This window comes from Rhinoderma darwinii, unplaced genomic scaffold, assembly GCF_050947455.1.
Source record: "Rhinoderma darwinii isolate aRhiDar2 unplaced genomic scaffold, aRhiDar2.hap1 Scaffold_94, whole genome shotgun sequence".
Lineage (NCBI taxonomy): Eukaryota > Metazoa > Chordata > Amphibia > Anura > Rhinodermatidae > Rhinoderma > Rhinoderma darwinii.
In genome coordinates this window covers 887575-902972 of record NW_027464514.1, presented here as the reverse complement: position 1 = coordinate 902972, position 15398 = coordinate 887575, and the positions used below count along the sequence as shown (strand labels likewise).

At 41.6% G+C, this 15398-nt stretch overlaps 1 long non-coding RNA gene across 1 annotated transcript; it reads right to left on the bottom strand.

Annotated features, from left to right (window-relative positions):
- Positions 1–866: 866 nt before the first annotated feature.
- On the bottom strand, positions 867–15182 carry LOC142733339 (uncharacterized). Its single transcript, XR_012880015.1, has 3 exons — positions 12602–15182; positions 3285–3379; positions 867–1364 (listed from the first exon to the last, which is right to left on the bottom strand). It is a non-coding gene; the product is annotated as an uncharacterized LOC142733339 (long non-coding RNA).
- Between the last annotated feature and the right edge of the window lie 216 nt (positions 15183–15398).

Genomic DNA, 15398 nt, shown 5'->3' with positions numbered 1-15398 from the left:
TCCGAATGGCGGCTGACCGCTGTAGTTGGCACACTTGAGATTTCTTAAAACTTTAGCTTTGAGTGCCGAATACTTATTTTGGTCTGTGTCAGATGTTAGGGATGAAGTCTACAACTGGCCAGACCACCTATCTTTCCTTCGCTCTGGAAATATAGGACAGTCCACGAGGCAGCACATCATGTCTGGTCAATTCCCCTACTAATCTGTACACTAACATCTTCAAAAGAGAAGAGGAAGGTGCAGATGTGACGTTCAGGTTAGGTATTTGCAGCATTGAAGTTGTATTGTGCTCCCCTTGGAGCGCTGTGCAAAGGCAAAACTCCTTTATTGGCATGATATGTAGATGGTTGGTACTCTATTTGGGTGCGCAGGCTTACTTTGTTGTGTGCTCACTTGGCTAGGTCGGCATTAATGAGTGAAATGTATACAGTACCTTAGGAAAATACAGTGTGAGAAAAAGATGTTAACAGGAGCGCTCCCTAGGGTAATACCTTGAAAAAAAATGTAAACTAGTCTTCTCACCTTGTGAACCTCTTGGTTGATAAGAACATCGACTGGATGCAGTTGTCTCTCTTTTTGTAGATTCTTGTTCTTCTGACACGGAGTACAGTATGTCTCAGGCTGGGGGATCTCTTTGCTGGACTTTGTTGTATGGTGGTGTACGTTCGTCCTGATTATGACCTCTGTTTTTGTAGCAGGAAGATGTCTTTCTTGTTTGGATGTTACTCCATGGGTTACCCAGCCTACTCATTCTTCAATGAATCAGTGACCATGTCCACAATTGATTACACAGGTATAATATAGATTTCATGATAGATCTTTGGAATTAAAACAAATTCTTTTTAGGTATTTGTCTATGCATTTTTATTAGAAATACAATAAATATATTGAGGTATGTTTTTATTGACATGTGTTGCTATCAGCCAGACAGGAAAAAAATATGGATGGCCTTGGGAATCTGTAGAGGCAGCTGTTCTACAGGAAAGGGAGTGCAGAGACCCTACCAAACAGGACGAGGGGAGGCAGTCCATTGCCGGGCATCTGAAGAGACTTGCCATTAAACACCCAAAACCATTGTACTTCACCGCAGCCCTGCGAATCATGGACAAGGCTTCATTTTCAAAGACTTCTGGACAGTTGTCTTTTAATTGGATGGATCTTAAAAAACCCTTCTGGACAGTGGGGGATGGGAAGGAGGAGGTGTGGACGGATGACGTTCCGGCATTCTTAGATGGACATTAGTGGTTCATATCTGCTGCCTCTTTAGCTTTCAGGCCTTGATCTGGCACATCCCTTTCCATGGCTGACGTTCTCGACACCAGGGCTTCCTCCTGCTGATGTTGTACGGTACATTCCCTTCAGTTCTGAAACAAGAATAAATAAAATGTCCTAGTGAAGAGTTGCTCTCTTGAGGATATTCCCCGTGACCCACACCAAGACCCTTTGTCTGCCAGGTAGGTAGATAGTGCGTTCTATGTTCAACTAAGTTAAATAAATTCACAAGTAAATCTGCTCAACTTTAAGATGCGGTTAACAGAAATGTTTAAAAACGGGGACAGATAGGGCGCCAAGCGATGGTAGAATTTTATTTAAATACACATTTCTGGCACGACTGGTCCCTTTATCTGATCTTAACCTGACGAAGGGATCAGTCAAGTTTAGTCCCGAACCAGTCCAGTCCAGAAACACAGTCAAAATTAAATGGGCTTTACTTTACTGTCCCCGTGTGAAGTATTTGTGTTACCCGCCGCTTACCTATTTTTGAAGGGGAACTCCAAGAAAAATGTGTCATGCAATCAAAGGCGCAGTGCCCACCCAAACTACATCGCAAGATTTTATTTAAAAAATTAGCTTTTATCTATTTGATTACTCCAATATGTAAAGGCCAATATTACTAACAGCTCCTGGCTCAGCCAGCAGAGGTGGGGTCCGGAGCCGAATGGGACCCAGAGCTGCTGAAGGAGCAGAAACTACATAAAGGGGATTTGTCTGGGGTCTGAATACATTTTAGGGTTTGGTATTAAAGGGGTTTTCCAGGCTTTATAAAAATTGTAATTCAAACTGAAAATTGCACAATTTAGCAAATACCCACCTTCTAATTCTCTGCGGCTCCAGTGCCGGCGGTTCACAATCCCCTGCCGGCCTGTTTACATAGGCTGGACCAGTGATGTCCCGTATCGGCACATGATCGCACTAGTCAATCACTGGCCACAGTGGTCACGTGCCATACTTACTTAGATCACTTCTGCAGGCGATACCCTCCCTCTATACTGTCCTTACTGCAAGGTTTTTATAGTGAGGACAGAATACAGGGAATATCTGGTACACAAAGCGTATTCTGACTAACCCTGCCCCATGATAAGCCATGCCCAATGAACCACGTTCTGTCAAAGGTACGCCCTGTCAAGTCCTGTCTCAATCCATCTGAAACCGAAGTGTCCCTAGAAAGAAATTCCAAATATTGTCAACTATGCTATATTAGGGTATAGTATGAAGAATCAGTGCAGTAGGGTCTATATACTACTATATACACAAAGCTGCCATGTGCTGAACATTGCAAAACACACTTTTCATAAAAGAGCGTTAATTCCAGTCCTGCAGTCACCCTGATGACCTTATACTGTGCCAGTACTTGAGGTAGGTGTGCCCCTTTATATATTACTTGCAGCCAGAATTGGCACCGGGATTATCAGCTCATTGACGAATTCTTGAGGTCACATTTGTGTCTTGATGTCACCAGTCTGAACCAATCCTACACCACTTGCTCTTTATAGAATTTTCAGAAAAAAAAATACCCCTAGCAATAAATACTGCATGTAAATAATATTCTCATTACAGTACAACAAATAAATGGAAAAAGAGCCATATCCCTATTAGGTCCCGCGGACATCATAGAGGTGGTCCTTGACTTCCAGTCCTGCAGTCACCATGAAGACTTTGTGCTGTCAGTGCAGGCAGAATAAAGCTGACATGGTGACCATGTAATGTTTTATATGTACTACTACTCCCTGTACTGACTGATGGGCCCATGCACACGACCTTGGTTTCCACAGTCCATGCATTGCCCAGGAACCTGGACCGCAAAAACAACGGACATGTCTTATTACGGTCGTGTTTTGCGGTACAGGCTCATAGAAAATAATGCACGTGGTCATATGCACGGCCTGCGATTTGAGGGCGGCTGTGGGTGACACTCCGCGGACGTACGAGCCGTAAGTCACGGTCAATGCACCTCACTACGGTCGTGTGCATGAGGCCTTAGTAAATCTGCCCCATGGTAATACCAGTGACAGCCCGCTCTTTCCCGGTGGGGTACAGTCCTCCGCACATCTTCATCCACGTCTCATCTTGTATGTGCCGGTTACTTTTCTCCTTATACCTGAGAAGTAACAAAAATAACATCAGAAACTAAAAAAACACAATTCCAAGTATTTCTCCCCATTTCTAAAAATAACATTTCCTGCAGGTGAATAATGGAAAATATAAAGATATAAATATATTCAGGCCTATGTGTCTGTCCAGGGGGTCAGTGAGGGTCCTGCCTGTTATATGTGGGGAGGTCTTGCTGCACAATAACGGAGGGGAAAATGTCTGTACATCAATATATATTTGTCTCTAGGAGCCCCTACAAAGTCTCAGTGAGGGCCCTGTCTGTTATACGGGGGGAGCTTGTATACAGCGTTAGTAACACGCATGTCACTCCACTATAGATATTTTGGGTGCGGGTTCTTCGACCTCACTGTCCATAATTTAATTAAATATTTATCAATATGTAAGGATGCACTCCTGAACTTTGCGCTAAATAGGTGCTATAGAGGTTCGGGCTGGAAAACCCACAATGAAAATCCAAGAGATAAACCTGATGGTCCCCAAGGATCTCTTGACAATTTTTTTGAATTCATCAATCAGGTTAGAGAGGAACTGAAATTTACCTTGAGTCTTAGCAAAGAGAGCGTTAACTTTTTGGATACCACTATCATTAAGGATGACGATGGATTTTTGAGTACTGATCTTTATTCCAAACCAACGGACAAAAATAGTCTATTACATTACAAAAGTAGTCATCCCAGAAGCACAATACGATCTTTACCAAGATCACAATTCACAAGAGTCTCTAGGATTGTATCCAACATTGACACTAGAACTACTAGATTACAAGAAATGTCCACAAAATTTGAGGAGAGAGGTTACCCCACATCACTATTAGTAGAAGAAATGGATAGATCAGTTATGACCACATCACTTACAAAAAAACCTAAACAGAATAGATTTCCGTTAGTACTCACGTACCATCCGATAATACCCAAACTATATCAGAGTATTCGGAAACATTGGTCAACATTACATACTGCCTATCCTCAAATTACAGAATTTGCTAGTCCTGTGATGATGTGCTCCAAAAGATCACCTAACATTCGTGATCGTCTTATTAGAGCCGACATCGGCAGTTTTACAAGGATCCCTAGACAAACGTTTCTCCAAACTAAACGTAATGGGACTTTTCCTTGTCTACATTGCGCAAGTTGCTCCAACGTTATTAAGGGTGATAAGATTCAACACCCACATAACAATAGGACATTTCAGATAAAAGGTTTCTTTACATGCGATTCCAATTTTGTGATCTACCTTATTAAATGTCCGTGTGGTCTTGTCTATGTGGGAGAGACCTCACAGCATATTAGAGATCGGTTATCTAGTCACAAATCTACTATACGATGCAAAAAAACTTGGCTACCCCTCCCGGACCATTTTGAGAAATGTAATCACAATCTTGCTCAATTAAAATTTCAGGTCATCGAACAGGTACATAGACCCAGAAGGGGAGGTAACCATATCAATTTATTAAAAAAGAGAGAATCGTATTGGATACATACACTAGAGACTCTCTCTCCTAAAGGCCTTAATAGAGAATATGATCTTCTTTCCTAAATGTTGTCTACATTCCTGCTTTATTCTATTCTGATATTCCTATTCATAATATATATTTATTTCTTCCAGGCACGCTAGAAAAATACGAGATCGATTAGAGGACCAGATACAGGTACCATAAAACCGGTTCACTTTTCTTACTTTTCTTCCTCCTTTTTTTCTTTTGCTATATGACTGTATTATTTCATATGTTTATCTTGTTTTTCTTTTCTAACCATTTATACAATTTATTGATTCATTGAAATCAACTTCATATTGTTCACATTCCTATCATAATAATAAAAATTATGTTCCTATATTCTTTGTCCCTACAATATGCACTACTATATTTAATTTCAATCATTCACACATTATCCATACATATACCTTACGAGGATTACTGTGGCCATACATCCAGTTAATATATCTACACTACTCTATAGTATCATATTCACGATCCTCCGTGTTTATCCATAATCCAGCTTGCGTCTCAAACACAGTGGTGCTACCTTTAATACGCCCGCGCCGGCGTTCTACACACCGGATACTACATTATCGATCATTCGGTTAATACATTTACACTGCTTCACAGTACCACATTCACGATCATCGGTAACTATCCATTACTAAGCTTGCGTCCCAAGCATAGTGTTGCTATCTCTAGTACGCCTGCGCCAGAGCGTCACTTGCGTTCCACATACCGGATATCCGGGTTTGCCGCGCTATATCTGTACTTCCTGTAGGGAAGGTAGCAGCAGACATTATTCTGATATCGGAGCGTCTGGTTGACGCCGCTGCAGCTCTTAACCACACTGCCATTCCATCAAGGTATACTCGCTTTTGGATCTTATAACATAATATCCTTGTCTCCTTTTCTTTTTTTTCACTTCTCTATGTGTTTTTGACCCTGTGCACATTCTATACCGGCACTTTATGGTATGGTCTCATGTGACATAATAGCAATGCCTCCACTTGATATGAATACCCACCGTCAAAATTGAATGACATGATATTTATTTATTCTTTGAAGTATATTGTCTCACTATTTTTCTTGATTTTAGGAGAAGCTTTGCCCATTATAGTTCTAAAATATGATGCATAAGATATATAATGGATGTTTATTAAAGATAATACTCTTTTGACACATATATGGTCATAATACTTACCGCTATCACGATGTATATATACATTTCTTGTTGATTATGGTCAGTCTCTATCATCCTAGAAATGGATGTCATTATATTATTTCTACACGCAATTTTGTCATTTACTTTGTTTATTGTGTTTTGATGTATCAATATGATTATTGTTTTGTATTTATAGCGATTGTGATAAAGGCCTAGGTTGGGCCGAAACGTTCAATAAAATCGCCATAAACCAGATGATGAATTCACGTATTGAATACAATAAAAGAATTTTTCTTTGAAATCCAAATACTAGAGTGCTTTCAGGTTTATCTCTTGGATTTTCATTGTGGGTTTTCCAGCCCGAACCTCTATAGCACCTATTTAGCGCAAAGTTCAGGAGTGCATCCTTACATATTGATAAATATTATCGTTTGGTCTTGATAAGGTGCACCCAAATCCAGATGACGTCGGAAACGTTTGCTTATGATCAATCAACCACTACATCCATTCTATCGCAAGTTACTAACTCTGGTGAGTTTCTCCGCATCCCACCTCAAGAATTGCGCACGAGGGATTACGAAAAGGAGTTACGTAAACTTACTTCTCATGATTTACATTGTGTCACCTTAGCGGAATATCACCGTCTCGGTAGGATCCCACGGGGTTTACGTAGCCACTTGAGACCAACATTGTTTTCGGAAGACAGGCAGTATTGCGATCAATTTCAGAAAATACTAAATAAATGTTCCCTGGATTTGATTATACTCACAGTGGAATACTTACAGAAATCTATTAAGGAATCAACAGAGAAAATAAAGAATTTGGAAATCCAACTATCATCGTCTTTATCGAGTAGTGAATGGGAATCTTTAAAGAATCGCACAGACAACGCCATTAAAGAATATACCAAGGAGGTCGAGCTGAGGAAAAGGGAGAAATTCCAAAGAGACGCCAATGATTATCTGAACAATTCAGTATATAGATGGCAGGAATCCTCCGGTTCATGGAGGTCACGCAGAGGCTTTGCGCCTGGAAACAGGTCCACTTCAGGGAGCGACACATCTATAGAAAGACCAGTCTATCGCTCTCAGCGTTTTTTAGGGAACCGCAGGGGCAGAGGCGCCCAACTCGAAGGTCGAACAGGCGAAGGGAGAAGTCGGGAACCTGGCATACAGACAAGATCCCAGGTAAGGACTATAACCTGGTAGTAAACATCTCTTCTCATACCTTGAACCCTGCGGAACTCTCTGTTCTACAAAAAGGTTTATCCTTTTGTCCAACCACCTCATGTAACTCGTTTGCCTTGGAACAGGAACTCAATAGCTTCTATAGAAGTTTAAGATTGAAAACACATTTTGGTCTCTCTGATGTTAATGTTAATGTTAATCCTGTTGTATCTACGGTTATTCCCACACCACTATCTATTGATAAATTAGGTCTAAGAAATCGCAGTCGCTTTTCTCCACCCAGAGTATATCATGCTACAGAGGCATTTATAGATTTGGTCAAGAGAGATACCCTATCCCTTCTGGCTAAGTATAGATTGGGACGATATCCACACAAGAGTAATTTATCTAGAGTCGAATCAGATGCCCTTAAATCTTTGAGCAATAACAATGAAATCATCATTAAACCAGCCGATAAAGGTGGAGCAATAGTGGTATGGGATAAGAAAGACTATACTACGGAGATTGAGAGACAACTTTCTGATGTCAATACCTATATTAGAATAGATAGTGATCCAACAACTAAAATTCGTGCCAAAATTTCAGTTATCTTGGAAGATTTCAGGAAACGAGACACAATTGATGACAAGACAGTCAAATTTCTATTGAATCCTCATCCCATAATACCCGTTTTCTATATCTTACCTAAAATCCACAAATCCCTACATAATCCACCTGGCAGACCCATAGTAGCCTCAACTGACTCTATTCTTTCACCGTTGTCTATTTTTCTTGAGAAAATATTGACACCCCTAATCAAAACTACAAGATCTTTTATTTTAGATACAGGTCATTTTCTAAGAAAAATGAACGAGCTCTCAAGGGTGAATTCAACATGTATTCTGGTTACCTTAGACGTGAATAGTTTGTACACTTCCATAACCCATCAGAAGGGAATTCAAGCTGTCACACACCTCCTCAATTTAACCACTATGAATACAGATTCAATATCTCTGTGCCTTCAAATACTTAATCTGATTTTACATGAAAATTTCTTCCTATTTGGTGACGACTATTACGTACAGGTTTGCGGGACAGCCATGGGCTCCAACGTTGCTCCACCTTACGCTAACGCGTATATGTCTCTTTTTGAGGAAGAATACATATACACAAATTCTTTATTTTTACAACATGCCATATGCTGGCACCGATATATTGATGACATTTTTTGCATATGGGATGGTCCCCAAGGATCTCTTGACAATTTTTTTGAATTCATCAATCAGGTTAGAGAGGAACTGAAATTTACCTTGAGTCTTAGCAAAGAGAGCGTTAACTTTTTGGATACCACTATCATTAAGGATGACGATGGATTTTTGAGTACTGATCTTTATTCCAAACCAACGGACAAAAATAGTCTATTACATTACAAAAGTAGTCATCCCAGAAGCACAATACGATCTTTACCAAGATCACAATTCACAAGAGTCTCTAGGATTGTATCCAACATTGACACTAGAACTACTAGATTACAAGAAATGTCCACAAAATTTGAGGAGAGAGGTTACCCCACATCACTATTAGTAGAAGAAATGGATAGATCAGTTATGACCACATCACTTACAAAAAAACCTAAACAGAATAGATTTCCGTTAGTACTCACGTACCATCCGATAATACCCAAACTATATCAGAGTATTCGGAAACATTGGTCAACATTACATACTGCCTATCCTCAAATTACAGAATTTGCTAGTCCTGTGATGATGTGCTCCAAAAGATCACCTAACATTCGTGATCGTCTTATTAGAGCCGACATCGGCAGTTTTACAAGGATCCCTAGACAAACGTTTCTCCAAACTAAACGTAATGGGACTTTTCCTTGTCTACATTGCGCAAGTTGCTCCAACGTTATTAAGGGTGATAAGATTCAACACCCACATAACAATAGGACATTTCAGATAAAAGGTTTCTTTACATGCGATTCCAATTTTGTGATCTACCTTATTAAATGTCCGTGTGGTCTTGTCTATGTGGGAGAGACCTCACAGCATATTAGAGATCGGTTATCTAGTCACAAATCTACTATACGATGCAAAAAAACTTGGCTACCCCTCCCGGACCATTTTGAGAAATGTAATCACAATCTTGCTCAATTAAAATTTCAGGTCATCGAACAGGTACATAGACCCAGAAGGGGAGGTAACCATATCAATTTATTAAAAAAGAGAGAATCGTATTGGATACATACACTAGAGACTCTCTCTCCTAAAGGCCTTAATAGAGAATATGATCTTCTTTCCTAAATGTTGTCTACATTCCTGCTTTATTCTATTCTGATATTCCTATTCATAATATATATTTATTTCTTCCAGGCACGCTAGAAAAATACGAGATCGATTAGAGGACCAGATACAGGTACCATAAAACCGGTTCACTTTTCTTACTTTTCTTCCTCCTTTTTTTCTTTTGCTATATGACTGTATTATTTCATATGTTTATCTTGTTTTTCTTTTCTAACCATTTATACAATTTATTGATTCATTGAAATCAACTTCATATTGTTCACATTCCTATCATAATAATAAAAATTATGTTCCTATATTCTTTGTCCCTACAATATGCACTACTATATTTAATTTCAATCATTCACACATTATCCATACATATACCTTACGAGGATTACTGTGGCCATACATCCAGTTAATATATCTACACTACTCTATAGTATCATATTCACGATCCTCCGTGTTTATCCATAATCCAGCTTGCGTCTCAAACACAGTGGTGCTACCTTTAATACGCCCGCGCCGGCGTTCTACACACCGGATACTACATTATCGATCATTCGGTTAATACATTTACACTGCTTCACAGTACCACATTCACGATCATCGGTAACTATCCATTACTAAGCTTGCGTCCCAAGCATAGTGTTGCTATCTCTAGTACGCCTGCGCCAGAGCGTCACTTGCGTTCCACATACCGGATATCCGGGTTTGCCGCGCTATATCTGTACTTCCTGTAGGGAAGGTAGCAGCAGACATTATTCTGATATCGGAGCGTCTGGTTGACGCCGCTGCAGCTCTTAACCACACTGCCATTCCATCAAGGTATACTCGCTTTTGGATCTTATAACATAATATCCTTGTCTCCTTTTCTTTTTTTTCACTTCTCTATGTGTTTTTGACCCTGTGCACATTCTATACCGGCACTTTATGGTATGGTCTCATGTGACATAATGCCTCCACTTGATATGAATACCCACCGTCAAAATTGAATGACATGATATTTATTTATTCTTTGAAGTATATTGTCTCACTATTTTTCTTGATTTTAGGAGAAGCTTTGCCCATTATAGTTCTAAAATATGATGCATAAGATATATAATGGATGTTTATTAAAGATAATACTCTTTTGACACATATATGGTCATAATACTTACCGCTATCACGATGTATATATACATTTCTTGTTGATTATGGTCAGTCTCTATCATCCTAGAAATGGATGTCATTATATTATTTCTACACGCAATTTTGTCATTTACTTTGTTTATTGTGTTTTGATGTATCAATATGATTATTGTTTTGTATTTATAGCGATTGTGATAAAGGCCTAGGTTGGGCCGAAACGTTCAATAAAATCGCCATAAACCAGATGATGAATTCACGTATTGAATACAATAAAAGAATTTTTCTTTGAAATCCACATAATTTAATTAAACACCTTAAGGAAATGGATTATCACCAAGAAGTTTTATTTAAAGGGGTACTCCCATCTTACTATTTCTCTGGGACTCACACCTATGTAGAAAACGGAGGTCTCTCCCTGACCCTGTCCTGCTTTGTTCCCAGATCCCTGTCCCGTCTAATGGCTGCTGATTCCAGGTGGAGAATGACTTGGGAAAGGCCTCGCACGTCCCTCTCTCTATTCTGTTCTATGGAAGTTTCGGAAACAGCTGAGCGCTGTTGAACTATTTGCGTAACTCCCATAGTACAGAACGGAGAGAGCTGCGTGCATGAGCATAGGTGGATATCACATAAACGTCTGAGGCCTCATTTACACGAACGTGATATACGTCCGTGAGACTCGCGTGCTTTTCACGCGGGTCGCACGGACCTATACAAGTCTATGGGGGCATGCAGACGGTCCGTGAGTTTTGCTCAGTGTGAGTGCGCTGAAAAAAACTCACGACATGTTCTATAATTCTGCGTTTTTCGCGCATCACGCACCCATTGAAGTCAATGGGTGCGTGAAAACCACGAAGGTCGCACGGAAGCACTTCCGTGCGAACTGCGTGATTCGTGCAAGAGCTGTCAAACTGAATGTAAACAGAAAAGCACCACGTGCTTTTCTGTTTACAAACATCCGAATGGAGTGTCTTAGACATGAGCGAACCGAACTTTACCGGGTTCGGCCGAACTCGTTTTGACCGAACCCGGCAGGAGACAGTCACTGTGCAGGGTGCTGAAAGAGTTAAACTGGTTCAGCACCCTGGACAGTGACTTCCGATTCCAATATATGTGAACGTGTAAAAAAAAAAAAGTTCTGACTTACCGATAACTCCCGGCTTCTTCCTCCAGTCTGACCTCCCGGGATGACAATTCAGTCCAAGTGACAGCTGCAGCCAATCACAGGCCAAGCACAGGCTGCAGCGGTCACATGGACTGCCGCGTCATCCAGGGAGGTGGGGCCAGATGTCAAGAGAGGCGCGTCACCAAGGACGCATCACCAAGGCAACGGCCGGGAAGTTCTCGGTAAGTACGAACCTCTTTTTTTTAAACAGGTTACTCGATATGGTGATCGGAATGCACTGTCGAGGGTGCTGAAAGAGTTACTGCCGATCAGTTAACTCTTTCAGCACCATGGACAGTGACTGACGTCGACTAGCCTCATCTCTATGATGGCGGCTGCGCGAAAATCACGCAGCCGCGCATCATACACGGATGACACACGGAGCTGTCAAGTGCCTTTTGCGCACGCAAAACGCTGCGTTTTTTGCGCGCGCAAAACACACACGCTCGTGTAAATGAGGCCTGAGATGGAGAAAACCCTCTAAAGAGATTATTTCATTAAAGGGTTTGTACATAATTAGAAAAATAGAGCTGACGTCTTCCAAAAACAGTGCCACACCTGTCCACAGGTGATGTGCGGTGTGTGGACAGCTTAGCCCTATACATTTCAATACAGAAAAGCTGCAATACCACACACAGCCTCTGGACAGAGGTGGCGCAGAGCTTCCATTTGGGTCATAGAGAGGGTCTTCAGTGTGATACCCCCCTCTATGATATCTAAATACCCTTATAGGGCATTTCAGGTGTAACCAGAAGTTAAGGTGATACAAAAAATATTCCATACATGAGATTTCCTTAATGGAGATATTGTAACAATAATTACTGAAAATATGTAATTGACTTTTTCCTCCATTATAGGAATAGAACCCGAGAAGCGACGTTTTGGACTACGCAACAGTCGATCCTCCGGATGAAATGCTGTGTGGTTGGAGCGTAGTCCCAGGAGCGCTGGTGTTGTTGTGCTGATCCATGTTCTTCTTATCTGGAGCTTGTATACAGAACACGCGATCCTTCTGGTCCGACCTACTAACATATATAAGCACAGCCTAAACACACACGTAATGATATATAATAACATAACATTAACATAACATTACTATGTATCAGCCCTGATACGTCAGTGTCATCATATTTCTGGGGTCCCCGCACACAGGATATACGTTACCTCCTGTGATGATGTCACTTCCCTGTATTTCCTGTATGACATGGCTGCTCTTCCTCTTCCCGTTTCTGATGTATTTCCTCTTCCTGTGTGATAAGACGTGTGCTGTTGCCTCCTGCTGTGTATAACACGAGATGCAACATGTCTTATAAAACATGTCAATAATAATCGCAGAAAGCGAAAAACATTTTGTTCATTTCCATTCACACCAATGGTTATTTGTTTGCAGCCGTTTTTCTGAGCCATACTTGTCTGTTTTTAGAATCAACTACAGGGAGATTTTGAGATGTGGTTTGCGAATTTCTTTCCTATGTAAACCCCACCGATAGGGACAGCTAAGAAGCCGCCTCAGTTATCAGCGAGCGACCCCATAATTAGACTAAGCAGAGTGCCCCCATACAGTGCCAGCAGAGTATTGTCCCTTAAACAGTGCCAGTATACTGCCCCCTCATAAACAACGCTACCAGCAGAGACCCCTCAATAAACCATATTGCCAGCAAAGTGCCTCCAATAATTTGTGCCAGCAGACTGCCCCCAATAACCACTACAAGCAGAGTTCCCCCTCACAAATAGTCCCAGCAGAGTGCCTTCCCTTATGCAGCTACATCATGTAAGATCTTCCCTAGTTTGGAAGTCTCCAGGACAATCTGGGAGAGAAGACAAGTGTGATGTAACCTGGTTGCAGTGTGTAAATGTAGCCTGAAACATCACGTGTAGCCCCTAAGTCTATGTTCACATGTTACATATTTATTGCAGATTTCCATGGTCAAATTGACACATAAAGTATGAATGTGAATAGGGTTCTAGAAAACTGCATAAACTTGCAGCAGTAACAATCTGCAGTAGATTGTAATGCAAAGGATGCACAGCCAAATATGCTGCAAAATCCACATGTAATATATGGAGAAATATTAGGCCTAGTTCACACCGAGTTTTTTTGGAGCATTTTTGACGTGGAAACCGCATCAAAAAACGTCCGAAAACTAATCTTATTGATTTCAATGGGATGCAGAGGCGTTTTTCCCACGAGAAAAAAACACTCACAGGAAAAAGCAGCGTCAAGCCCTTTCTTCAAGCGTTTCCGTCTCTGACCTCCCATTGCCATCAATGGGAGGCAAAGAAAATGGTTTTCACAGCATTTTTGCCTGCGGTGCTCAATGGCCGTAGTCGAAAAATGCGTCAAAAAAGCGGCAGAAGGAATTTTGAGGCAGATTTTTCCACCTGCAAAAAACTTGGTGTGTAAACAGGGACTTCGTGTCCACATGTGACCTACTCTATCCAATCACAGCTGTAATTCCAGCCAAAGCTGCCTAAGATTATGTTCACACCCCCCACTTCTCCTGCGGTTTGGCCGCTGCAGCCCGATGAGGAGGGATTATAACTAGAAATTGTGGATATAAAGGAAATGCAGAGGTTTCTGTGTGACAGTCTAAGGGCATGACCAGACGTGGCGGAGTTCTGCATACACTGTCCGCATCAATGCCGCACAGAATCTGCGTTGCAGATTCTGTCGCGGCTTTGCCTAAAATGGGCATTAAATTGATGCGGACTGGCCGTTGCGTATTGAGGGGGAAAGGGCTTCCCTTCTCTCTATCAGTGCAGGATACAGAGAAGGGACAGCCCTTTCCCTAGTAAAAGAAAAATTAATTCATACTTACCCGGCCGTTGTCTTGGTGACGCGTCCCTCTTTCGACATCCAGCCCGACCTCCCTGTATGACGCGGCAGTCCATGTGACCGCTGCAGCCTGTGATTGGCCTGTGATTGGCTGCAGCCGTCACTTGGACTGAAACGTAATCCCGGGAGGCCGGACTGGAGGAAGAAGCAGGGAGTTCTCGGTAAGTATGAACTTCTATTTTTTTACAGGTTGATGTATATTGTGATCGGATGTCACTGTCCAGGGTGCTGAAACAGTTACTGCCAATCGTTTAACTCTTTCAGCACCCTGGACAGTGACTATTTACGGACGTCGCCTAGCAACGCTCCCGTAATTATGGGTGCACACACGCAGTCACCCGTAATTACAGGAGCCCCATTGACTTCCTCAGTCTGGCTGTAGATCTAGAGATACATAGGTCTAGCCAGAATGAAGAACTATCATGTTAGTAAAACCAATACGCTCCGCAGCACACATAACATCTGCAGACTTCATTGCGGAATTTTCACTCTCCATTGAAGTCAATGGAGAAATTCCGCAATGAGTCCGCTACACGTCCGCAACAGCCAAATTCTGCACCGCAGCCTATGCTCCGCAGCGGAATTGTCCTGCAACGTGTAAACTAACCCAATTAAAAAGCTGTGGAAAGCAATGGAGAAACGTGTACGCTGCAGATTTCTGCTGCGGACTATCCGCAGCGGAATTCCAGAGCAATTCCGCCACGTCTGGTCATGCCCTAAGGCTCTGTTCACATCTGCATTGGGGTCCCGTTCTTACGTTCCCGTCAGAGGTTTCCGTCAAAA